The sequence below is a fragment of the Prionailurus viverrinus genome, chromosome C1 (assembly GCF_022837055.1).
Source record: "Prionailurus viverrinus isolate Anna chromosome C1, UM_Priviv_1.0, whole genome shotgun sequence".
NCBI lineage: Eukaryota > Metazoa > Chordata > Mammalia > Carnivora > Felidae > Prionailurus > Prionailurus viverrinus.
Window position 1 is genome coordinate 110,591,805 of NC_062568.1, and position 11,224 is coordinate 110,603,028.

At 44.6% G+C, this 11,224-nt stretch overlaps 1 protein-coding gene across 5 annotated transcripts in view; it reads right to left on the bottom strand.

The window, feature by feature from the left end:
* Positions 1-10,947, bottom strand: part of BCL9 (BCL9 transcription coactivator) — an 85,545-nt gene extending 74,598 nt beyond the window's left edge. For all 5 annotated transcript variants that reach the window (XM_047873128.1, XM_047873132.1, XM_047873130.1 and 2 more), the window contains exon 1: positions 10,668-10,947. The gene's annotated coding sequence lies outside the window, so the exon portion shown is untranslated. The remainder of the gene's footprint in view (positions 1-10,667) is intronic.
* Positions 10,948-11,224: the final 277 nt, after the last annotated feature.

The window sequence follows — 11,224 nt, forward strand, 5'->3', positions numbered from 1 at the left end:
ATAGGAGGCTTCTTGTCCTTCTGTATTTGTCCCCTCAAAGACCACGGCAGATGTTGTCTACTGCATGAAGCCTTCCTCTGTTCCTTCTACCACCGTTTCCTTCACCCACCAAACTAACCGTTCTCTCCCTTGACTCCCATAGTTCCTTGATCCAGCTCTACAGGCTTTATTAACTGTATGAGCATCTATCTCTTTCCACCAGAATGAAAGCACCTTAAAGGAAGGAATTCAGTCTTACTTGCCTTGCACTCTCACAAGGCCAAGATCGTTTTTCATTGCCTGACACACAGTAGACATTCAACACATGTTTGTTAAATCGTTTCATCAGGCCTGGGAGGCCTATTTGGACATATTTTAATTTTTAAATTTTTTTTTCCTTTGTACTCTTTCCAAAATTTGCCCTTGTCTGTCTAGTCATGGCATTCAGACTCAGATGCAGCGTAAGTGTATGTGTGCTTACCACTATCTGTCATTCAGTCAGTGCATACCTCTGGTGGTGAACTTCAAGAATGCTGCCCTACACAAGACCAGAATCTCGATTTCATCACATTCACATTCAGCCGCTAAGTGACTTTGGAAAACATTCGAGTCAGATGGACCTGAGTTCAGACAGACTTACACATAAGCTCTGATTGGCGCTTACCAGTTGTATGGCTTTGGGCAAGTTAAACTCTCTAGACCTCAATTTCCTCAACTATGACATGAAACATAACGAGCACCTAACTTGATTTAAATAAGACAACACAGGAAAATGTTCAGGTCAGTGCTTTGCACATAGCAAATAATTAATTACTAAAATTGTAGCCTTGTTCATAAAGTAGAAATAATAATACAAACCCTTTAGAATTCTTACAAGAGATAAATGATATAAGAAGCAAAATTTTACCCAACACATTCAGTCAGTGTTTCCTTCCTTCCTGTGTGCTAGAATAATTGTTACAATGGACTGAGCACCTATGTGCTCATTACCTATCCTAGGTAATATATTATGCCTTTAAATATATTATGCCATCTAACTTAATTCTTGTAATAAGCTATCGAGATAATAATCATTATCCCTATTTTACAGATGAGTAAATTGAGTTTCAGAGAGAATAAATAACCAGCCCAAGGTCACATCATTAGTTCATGACAGATTGTTCCAGAAGCTAAACTAAGTGGGATCAAGAACAGAATAGGAAGCAGAGAAAGAAAATACAGGCAGAAAGTATAGGCAGAAATGCCCTAAGAAGCCTATTTATCCCCACCCTAATCCCCAGTTTCAAGATTACGCTTGCTTTTTTTTTTTTTTTAATTTTAATGTTTATTTATTTTTGAGAGAGAGAACGACAGAGCACAAGCTGGGGAGGGGCAGAGAGAGAGAGAGGGAGGCACAGAATCCGAAGCAGGCTCCAGGCTCCAAACTGTCAGGACAGAGCCCAACATGGGGCTCAAACCCATGAACCGTGAGATCATGACCTGAGCCAAAGTGGGATGTTTAACTGACTGAGCCACCCAGGCGCCCTGGATTATGCTTGCTTTTTGTTTATTTTTTTAATCTTTATTTATTTTTGAGAGAGAGACATAGTGCGAGCAAGGGAGGAGCAGAGAGAGAGGGAGACACAGAATCCGAAGCAGGCTCCAGGCTCCCACCTGTTAGCACAGAGCCCGCCACGGGGCATGAACCCACGAACTGTGAGATCATGACCTGAGCCGAAGCTCGACGCTCAACCGACGGAGCCACCCAGGTGCCTCGATTAGGCTTGCTTTTTAAGCCAGCCTCTGGGATCTGACACAATATATTCTCACTTTCACTATTCACACACTCCAGCCTTTTAATAAATGTATGAAATGATGTCACTCATCTAAGAACTAACTCTAATACATTTCCCTCTCCTAATTTCTTTCCTGGTTACAAATTTGCTATTTGTTCCCACAGTCTTCTTATCTCTGTATACTGTCAACCATGAAACATTTAATTTTTAATAATCTGGTTACCCTTAATTTCTTTAAATTTCCATAATGGACTTATATTAGATATGTCAAATACATTTGTTGCCACCTACACAGAAGGGAAGATGGCCCTTCCATAGTTCCTACTAAACGGCAATCCAGTTTTATATTAACACCCCGCCCCCGCACCCTCACCCACCTCCCTTTACCACAGCACTCTAGGCTAGAGGTTTGCGTCTGACCCTCGCGCAAGGCTGGTTAGGGACTTAGAAGAAGGGCAAGGAAAAGGCTAGCTGGGTTATCGGATTCTTTCTTGGGTATCTGAATTAGGAAAACCTGAGCGAATGAAGAAATTATCAGGGAAAATTACAGATGAAAAATGTAGGGAAAGAAGGCACGAGGAAGAAGAAGCAAACGAAGCAGGGTAGAGAGGGTAGAGTTCTGGACATGGAGGTCTTGGCAAGTCAAAGAAGCAACACTAGGTGTAAGCAAAAGCTATGAGATGGAGAGAGGTTACGCCGAATAAAGCTGGAAGACCAAATCAGCATGTAGCAAAAGGAGCTAGTAAGGCAAACACACAGTGAGAGAACGAGACTGATATAAAAGAAGAGGTTGCCCTTGGAGCTGCCTCAGGTCCTGAAAGACTTCAGTTCTGATTTCAGGTTCCTTCTTGAGCATCCCCACAGGGAAACCCCTTTCCTTGAGGAAACTTCCATGAGTCAGTTCTTTGCAACCAGAAGGCCTTTTCTTGAGGGTTCAGCACTTAAAACCTCTTTTAGAAAATGAAGTTTCAATTGTATTGTTCTCTTGTTTCAGGTGAGTCTCAGCTGCAGATTCCCGGAAGCTAGGCATTCGTTCACCTGACTACCCTCTGATTGTCCAGACTTCCTCAAAGATCGATTTTCCCTGTTTCTGAGATAGGAGAAACTTCGCCTGTTTAGCTACTACCTAAATATCAATACAGACCGCACCACTCATTTATCGCCTATGACCCTTTGACGTAAGAAGTAAACTCTTAGACCAATGAGAAACACAACTAACAAACTTTACAGGAGAAAAGCTGAGCACAAGAAGAGGAAAGATTCAGGGATTCACAAAATACTTTGCTATGAAGGTATAGTTTACTCTGCAAAGGAGGAGAAGGGTGAATATCCTAATACAAGAAACTTCCTTTTTTTAACTTGGGATGTAAGGTTGTATAATTTAAGATTTTTACCTGTTGTTCTTTTTGCATTTAGCTAAATTTCTTCTTTTTTTTTTTTTTTTTTAAGTAGGCTTCACACCCAGCACAGAACCCAGTGCAGGGCTTGAACTCACAACCCTGAGATCAAGACCGGAGCTGAGATCAAGAGTCGCCGAATGAGCCACCCAGGTGCCCCGGTTTAGTTAAATTTCTTAATAAGCTACATTTCACTGTGAATTACCTATTCACTTGACAGCAACAAATGACCACCTGCTGTTTCACCCTGTGCTAGGCAGCAGGTGCACAAAAGCTAAAGACAGTCCCAAACCTTGAAGGGGCTACAGCCCAGAGCAGGAAGTATCCTATTCCAGCGCAGTGTCATAAAGGCCACATAAGCATATGCCTGACCGAAGAGGCAGTGGGACAGAGATAAGATCTAAGAAGCTTCCCAGAAGAAATGCCCAGGATAAGTCTTGAAGGAGCGGCAAGAGTTGGCTTGGAAAAGATGATGCGGAAAGATTTCCAGGCGAAGGTAATGACCTGGGCACTAATGCTCTGCATCCTTTAGACCACAGTTGCCTTAAAGACCCCGGGATATCATGGACTTCCGTACAATAAGCCACCAATCCAGGCGTCTTTAGAAAAGGCAAGTATGCCCTTGACTCACATTCAAAAAGTCCCTTAGTCATACACCTTAAGCAAAGTTTTTCTCCCCAACCATACGCTAACTACGCCAGCCCCAAGGATAGCAGAAAATCCAACGTAGCTAGTACTAGACAAGGTAAAGCTACCACAAGGCTCCCAAGTTTCTCTTCTGAGCAAATGATGGCTTGGTTCCTTTCAACTGTCATTACTGTTCATTTTGAGTTTGTGTATGTATTTTTCGAGGAAAAGAATGATTATGGTTTTCTTTTTTTTATTAAAATTTTTTTTCTTAACACTTATTTATTATTGAGAGACAGAGAGAGACAAAGCATGAGCATGGGAGGGGCAGAGAGAGGAGGAGACAGAATCCGAAGCAGGCTCCAGGCTCTGAGCTGTCAGCACAGAGCCTGATGCGGGGCTCGAACCCACAAACCGTGAGACCATGACCTGAGCCGAAGTCAGATGCTCAACCGTAGCCACCCAGGCACCCCAACGATTATGGTTTTCACGTAAATTACTAAAGCTCTCCAAAGCTTTTTATTAGAGGCATTTCAAACCTTTCCACGAACAGAATAAAAATACTTTAAGATTTTTATTTTAATTCCAGTATTGTTAACATATAACATAAAAAATATTTTTGATAATTATCTTGATCATCAAAAGTTAGATTGGCTACACTGATATATAGAATATGTTTTTCTTTTCCTTCAAGTTTAGCATTCAACAATAACCACATTTCACATATTTCTATAGAGCATAGTCTTTTTTCTTAAGTTTATTTAATTATTTTTGAGAGATAGAGCACAAGCAGGAGAGGGGCAGAGAGAGAGAGGGAGGGAGACACAGAATCTGAAGAAGGTTTCGAGACGCAGGGCTCGAACGCTCCAACTGTGAGATCATGACCTGAACCGGAGTCGGACGTCCAACCGTCTGAGCCACCCAGACGCCCCTATAGAGCATAGTCTTATGTTCTAAAAAGCTTGCTGGTATATCATTTCACAAGCCTCTTCATGTTTTCCCATCTATAAAGTCAATAATATATTTCTCTTACATAGTTACTTCTTAGGATTTTATGAAGTTAAGCTATATACCCAATGTTAGGAATTTTAAGCAACCAAAAATAAAGGTATAAGTCAAAATATTATTAAATATGGTCTTCCAAATTCCCTTCCGCAGTTAAAAGTAATTATATCTTAGATACTTTTTTTTTTTTAGCAGACAGAAATAAGACCAATTCAAAGAGAGTCAGTGGTTTACTGATCCTCAAAGCGCCTTGAACTAGTCTCCCTTGCCACAAGTAAGATGATAGTCCTAAAATATGGTGCAAGTTCTTACTCCGGATTCCGAAAATTGCATTAAGAGCTACCATGTGAAATTTTTAAATTCTATCTTTTCAAAGATTTAGCCAGTTTCAAGCGACTAGTGCTTGGAATTACTCACACAAAACATGATTAATAAAAACATCATTCAGTCTCCACCCTATCTGTCTTTCTTGGTCACATTTCAGAGGCAGTTTTTCACTCACGTCCTAAAGGTATATTCCACATATGTATGTGTGTGTGTGTGTGTGTGTGTGTGTATATATATATATATATATATATATATATATATATACATATATATATATCTCACACATCATATCAGCAAGTCTTCAGCAATATCCTCCAGGAGCTGCTGATCATAAAGATCGTCAGTAGCCCTGTCATCCCCCAAAGCACGGTGTTTAACACGTAGCGTGTGTCATCGGCACTGCCGTTGCTTAAACTGGTCCCTTGCGCCCTCGAAACAGTATGCAAGCATAGTTCGAAAAGGAACAGCACAATTTCTGGGAGGAAGCAGTAAGCATGGTGAAGCTAAGAGATGTACCCGGGGCCCGTCCATTTTCAATTCATACTTATTATACAGAAAGATGTGCATTCAAAACAGCCTATTCTTTTGGAACTGGTTCTTTAGTCTCCTTGCACATGCGCCTGCATGCTGACTGGCCAATTCTCTTCAAATCCATAAATTAAAATCCCACTTTTGCTTATTGTGCTTTTCACTTCAAAACGTCAACGTGGTTTGGATGTGTAGGAATGAATCCCATATACCTACAAAACTCACATCTCCCCTCTGGGGACCACAGTTCTTGAACTGGGCTTTGTAAAATGTAACCAAAAGACCAGATCCGTGGAACATTCTCTTCACAGAATTCGAGACATAGGGAACAACAGGAAGGAAACTTAGATATGAGGCAGCCCAGCCCCTCATTCTGAAAGAGGTCCAGAGGAGCAGAATGGGGAGTCCTGGGTCACAGAATGGCAAAACCAAAACCAAAAACTGGTCCAATACACTCGTAAAAACCACATAAAGCTTAAATTAGAATTGGGGCCCCTTCTTTTTTGATCAACACTCTAAATCTTTTTTTTTTTTTTTAACATTTATTTATTTTTGAGAGACAGAACATGAGCAGGGGAGGAGCAGAGAGAGAGGAAGACACAGAATCTGAAGCAGACTCCAGGCTCTGAGCTGTCAGCACAGAGCCAGACGCGGGGCTCAAACCCACGAACCACGAGATCATGACCTGAGCCGAAGTCGGAGGCCCAACCGACTGAGCCACCCAGACACCTGAACACTCTAACTCTTGTCTTTAAAGAGAGGAGTAAATTTGTCTGGAATATCAATAGTGACTGCCTCACGTCTCTGCTTCTCATCTCTTGAAGAGATTTGGCCTAACAGAAAAACGGAAATTTAATCAGCTAGCCATGGTGCCCCTTATTTTCTTGTGAGTCCTTGGGTGAGTCACATAACCTTACTCAACTATAACAGAAGGATAACGATACTACTTAATTCATAGGGCTATTGTAAGAGAGGGCTTAGCAGATATTTTAAAGTGCATTAAAATGTCAAGGCTTAAAAGAAATGGAGAAAATTTCCATTTTACACCTTCTATTTATATCTTTTGGGGGAAAACACACACACACACACACACACACACACACACACACAATTCCCTTCACTAAAGTTACACGCAAAATCGGCATTTGTAACCAAGGAGTTTGGGGAATGTCCCGCACGTAGTAACGGTTTTATCTTCAGAGGGACTAGAAGCTCTCGCACTTTTGTTTACACACAGTGCACAAACAATGCACTTTTGAAATGTCATCAGTCTTCATTTTTATTCCCCCAGAGTTAAGGACGACCTGATGACTTGTTGTCTGGCTTCCCAGTTCTGTTAAATTTCTCCCTCAACCAGATCCTCCTTCTATCCACATCTTAGCTCCCCACTCCCCCCCTTGGATTACTCTTCCAAAGCAGACTCAGATTGCCTCCCCCAGAGGCAGCGCCCCAGTGAGTAACACATTGGGGGGCGGGCAGAGTGTGTCGGAAGTGATCAAATACTTGCAAATGAAGTCGTACAGCTCACAGGAGAAGGCAATGGCCACAGGTGCCAAATGCAGATGATGATGGCAAGCTGTGGATAGGGCTGTCGCTACAATGTAGGCCGGTACTTCACCGCGTAACAACGTTGGGTGCAGAGAAATGACTCATCACACGACTTAACCACACGACCTGTGTAGGTTCCCCAAGTAGAGGCACCAAACCTATGATTTATGTGTGGGTGGGCATGTCTGTCTTCCTTTTAAGTACTAAATTAGCCTAGAAAAAAAAAAAAAAGATGGATTGACAACACTCCTCTGAGTACTAGAGAAACACACCATGTAGAAAATGGGGATACAAGCGTGAGCACAAGTCTGCCTGCACGGAAGAGACTGGCATTTCAACCATACGTTCCCTCCAAGCAAGATCAAAATGGGGACGGGAGATTCTCCTACTTTGGGGGATCAAGCCAGTCAGATTTTAATAACCCAGCCCAAAGGGGACTATGGTAAGATGAAGAGGCTTTAAAATATTTTGCCCTTTGTAGATACACGTCCTTGTCAGGAGGAATGGGAAAAGCCATGTCATTACGCTATCTATGGTCTTTGGAACTGTGAGGGGACAGTGCTAATGGCGGGGTTTCCCACAGCTATGTGTTTAGTTGGCATCAACTGGAGAAACTATGGAATAAGTGAAATGAGACAAGGGCTTCACGAACCACATGTCTCTCCCAATGCCCATTAGAGGTTAACAGGGTGCAGAGGCCACAGCTAACGTGAGTCACCCGGGCAATGGCTGCCACGGAGGCCAACTCACAATGAGTGTGAAGTTATTTAATAGTACAAGTGTAAAGGGTTAATAGATACTATTTGTGTCTCTGTTGCACTGTGGGCAGGTGGGGGGAGGGGTTCTAACTGGAAACACTGGACTCTGTGAGAGTTGGGATGCCTCCAGTGAAATGGAAGTTGGCTGGGGGGAGAACTCAGCCAAGAAAAAAGGACAGCTAGCTTAAGTCTAGCTACAAATTTAGGGCAGTTACTTCTACGTCTTTATGCTCTGCCCTACGATGGTATCTGCATGCTGTTCGGTGTGAATTATCGGTATTATGATTATAATTTAACTGTGTGGTGAATGTTGATTACACCACCAGGACCAAGTGCTCCAAGAGCAAGGGACCACGCGCCTGGTCCTTCCCTGTGTCCTCGGTGCCCAGCAAGGGGCCTGGTACCTAGGAAATGCCCCTCAAATATCACTTGAACAGACAAGTGAATACATGAATGAATTCCTGCGAACTCACGCTGTCACACGGGGTCGCCCTGTCCGCTCCGTGTGCCGTGAGCAGGGCTGAGTGTACCGCTCTAGTCCAGCACGGCAAGCAGAAGCCAAAAGGTGCCAATCTTCTTGGCAGACCCGAGTGCTGGGCCGTACAGGGTCCAGCGTGGAGGCCAGGGAAGGGGGCCAGCGCGACACCATCGGGGCACCCAGAACCCCAGGGCAGCTTCATTGAACCCCTCAGATCACTGCTGATCCTTCCAGGCCTTTGGTGTTGTCATTTAAGACCTGAGGAATAAATACCCTTTCTCTCCCCTGGCAGTTCTGAAACTCTAACATTTTAGGAAGATATCCGGAACCAAACCATGATAAGACCTTCTGCTTTACGAAGTGGAAAAGAATTAAGTTTTTAAATACGAAGTTCAGTTCTATTCCAGTGAAACATTATATGGGTGTGTGGAGGGCGCTTCTTGCCCGATCCAGGCCAATTAGTATCTCTCTTTCAGCCCTTCTCACACCCAGAAGTCAGGTTCTCCAGGCCTCCCAGAGAAAAACATAAATATTCTGAACCAGGGCCGGCCCTTTGCTTCAATCTCTAGCTATCACAGGGAGTCAGTCTGATAAACATTTGCAGTTCGAATGGAAGGAGGCACAGCCTCCCAGACTTTCACAGATTTTTTTCTTGGGGGGGACAACTAGCAGAGTCACAGAAAACCTAGAATTAGGTAAGAAAGCGAAATTCCCCCAGAGAATTCAAAGAGAGCTACAACTGAGAGCCTTGCCGCGTAAGAAGAGAAGAAAGGAAATCCACAGTTCAAGAAAATAAGCAGACATTTTTTTTTCTTAAAAAAATTTTTTAAGATGAGTGTTAGGCACTGATTTTCGCCTTCTCTTCCCATCTCTCAAGATGTCACTTTAAAAAGCAAAAGGTTTTATCCACAAAACCACCAGCGAGTAAACAGCCTTCACATTCTTACCCTCACACACACAGTAAGACATTTACTCTCTGATAAACAGCAATTGTAAATAAATCTCATTTAATCTCTAAAAGCCACAATAAAAATCTTTAACCTCCAAGGTAGAGTTTACAGATGTGTCTACAAGCCTACCAGAGCCAGAAAACACAAGGTCTTGAAAATACTACTCTAACAGGAGGCACATTTTCTCTCAAGCATCTTACAGGGACCGTCTTTTAAAAAAAATATGTACAAGGGAGGAGGAAAGGGGAAAACCTAAGCCCTCCCACCCCATTCTCTGTACAAATCGGCCAATAAATCTAACGAAAAGACACAAGAGGAAAGGACAGAAGCCAACAGGTGGAAAAAGGCATTTTGTTTCCTTAGAAATGCTCAGACACTTGATCTGTGTTCCCCGGTTTTTTGTCTCGGGGTGTCTTTAATGATGATGGTTTGACGATGATGATGATAACAGTTCTACTTGGGGATCCTACAGGATTGCCAGCTCGAAGATGTCTCCATGCCTCTTAGACACAAGGATCTGTACTGTGTCGCCAAATCCCAGGCAGACCTGCGGCATCCCCACTCAGCTCTCTGGATTGTACAGAAGGGGAAACTGAGGCACGCCCCCCTTCCCCACCCCCCACACCCCACCCCCCCACACAACTCCTTTACAGCATCTACCACCAGAGAAATCCCCGAGACTGGAAAAGTTTCTGGATTGTCTCGCAGCAGAGTTCTCCTGCTCTCCCTTCTCGTCTGCTTGCCGCTCTGCCTCCGAGTCTGGGCTCGGGGTGACGAGGGCTGGGGTGCCTCCCCTTCACAAGGGGGGCCAGGGCCATGTGGGGGAAGTCCACACGCACACCCTCGCACACACAAAGCTCGAGGCCATCTCTGCAGGCGCCCCCCGGCCAGCCCTAGCCCTGCCTGAGAACGCACAGCTCCCAGCCTGCAAGGCCTCCTTGGGCTCCAGGCTGGGGCTGCTCCGAACGAGGGCTCTGCCCTTCTCTCCCTCTCTTTCAGCCTCCCCTCTCTCTCTCCTCTCTCTCTTTCCCCCTCACACCTCCACCCTCACACCCTCCTCCCGCCCCTCTCCATCCACCCCTTCTCCCCCACCAACCCAGAGGCACAGATCGTGTTACTGGGGTTCCCTCGAAAGAGGGGCCATCCCCAGCCCTGCAGCACTTCTAGGGGCAAAGGCAAGAGCTCCAGCGGCAGGACCCCAGCGCTCCCTCCTGAGCAGCGCAGGAATGAGACCCCCACTTCCAGGCACGGGCGAAGGAGCCAGCCACAGAAGAAGGAATTGTTAGGGCTCTTACCTTTTTTATGAGGAGAAATTCTGGAGAATCATTTCAGAAACTGAGGGGGGAAAGTGAATGAAGACAAAAAAGGCCCTTTTCCTGCAATCCCCGGCCTCCTGGTATCAAGACACTAGGACAACATCAAAGCAACTTAGGGGGAACACTTTAGGGGCCTATTGTCTGCTCTGGTCTGATCTGTTTTTCTTCTGACTCCCCCTCTTGCTGCGGTGACACTTGGTACGGCCCAGGCATTCATGCCAAGTAGCTTTCACACATGGAAGCTTGTCTCAAGCAATTGCTGACAAGCCACAAACAAGACATTCTCCCTCCCTTCTGGGTGCCCCCCCCCACTCCTCCCCCTCCACCTTTTCCTCCTCCCCCCTTGTCTCCCCTCCTCCTTTCTTCTGAATGCAAACTAAAACTCTCCAGTGACAGGCAGGCTCGCAGGCTTGGCCTAGCTGCGCAGGCAGAAACACACACACACACACACACACTCTCTCTCTCTCTCTCTCTCACTCACACGCAAGCAGCTCAGCTAGTTGCTGCACTGGTGGAGTTAAGAGACAGGAAAAAGC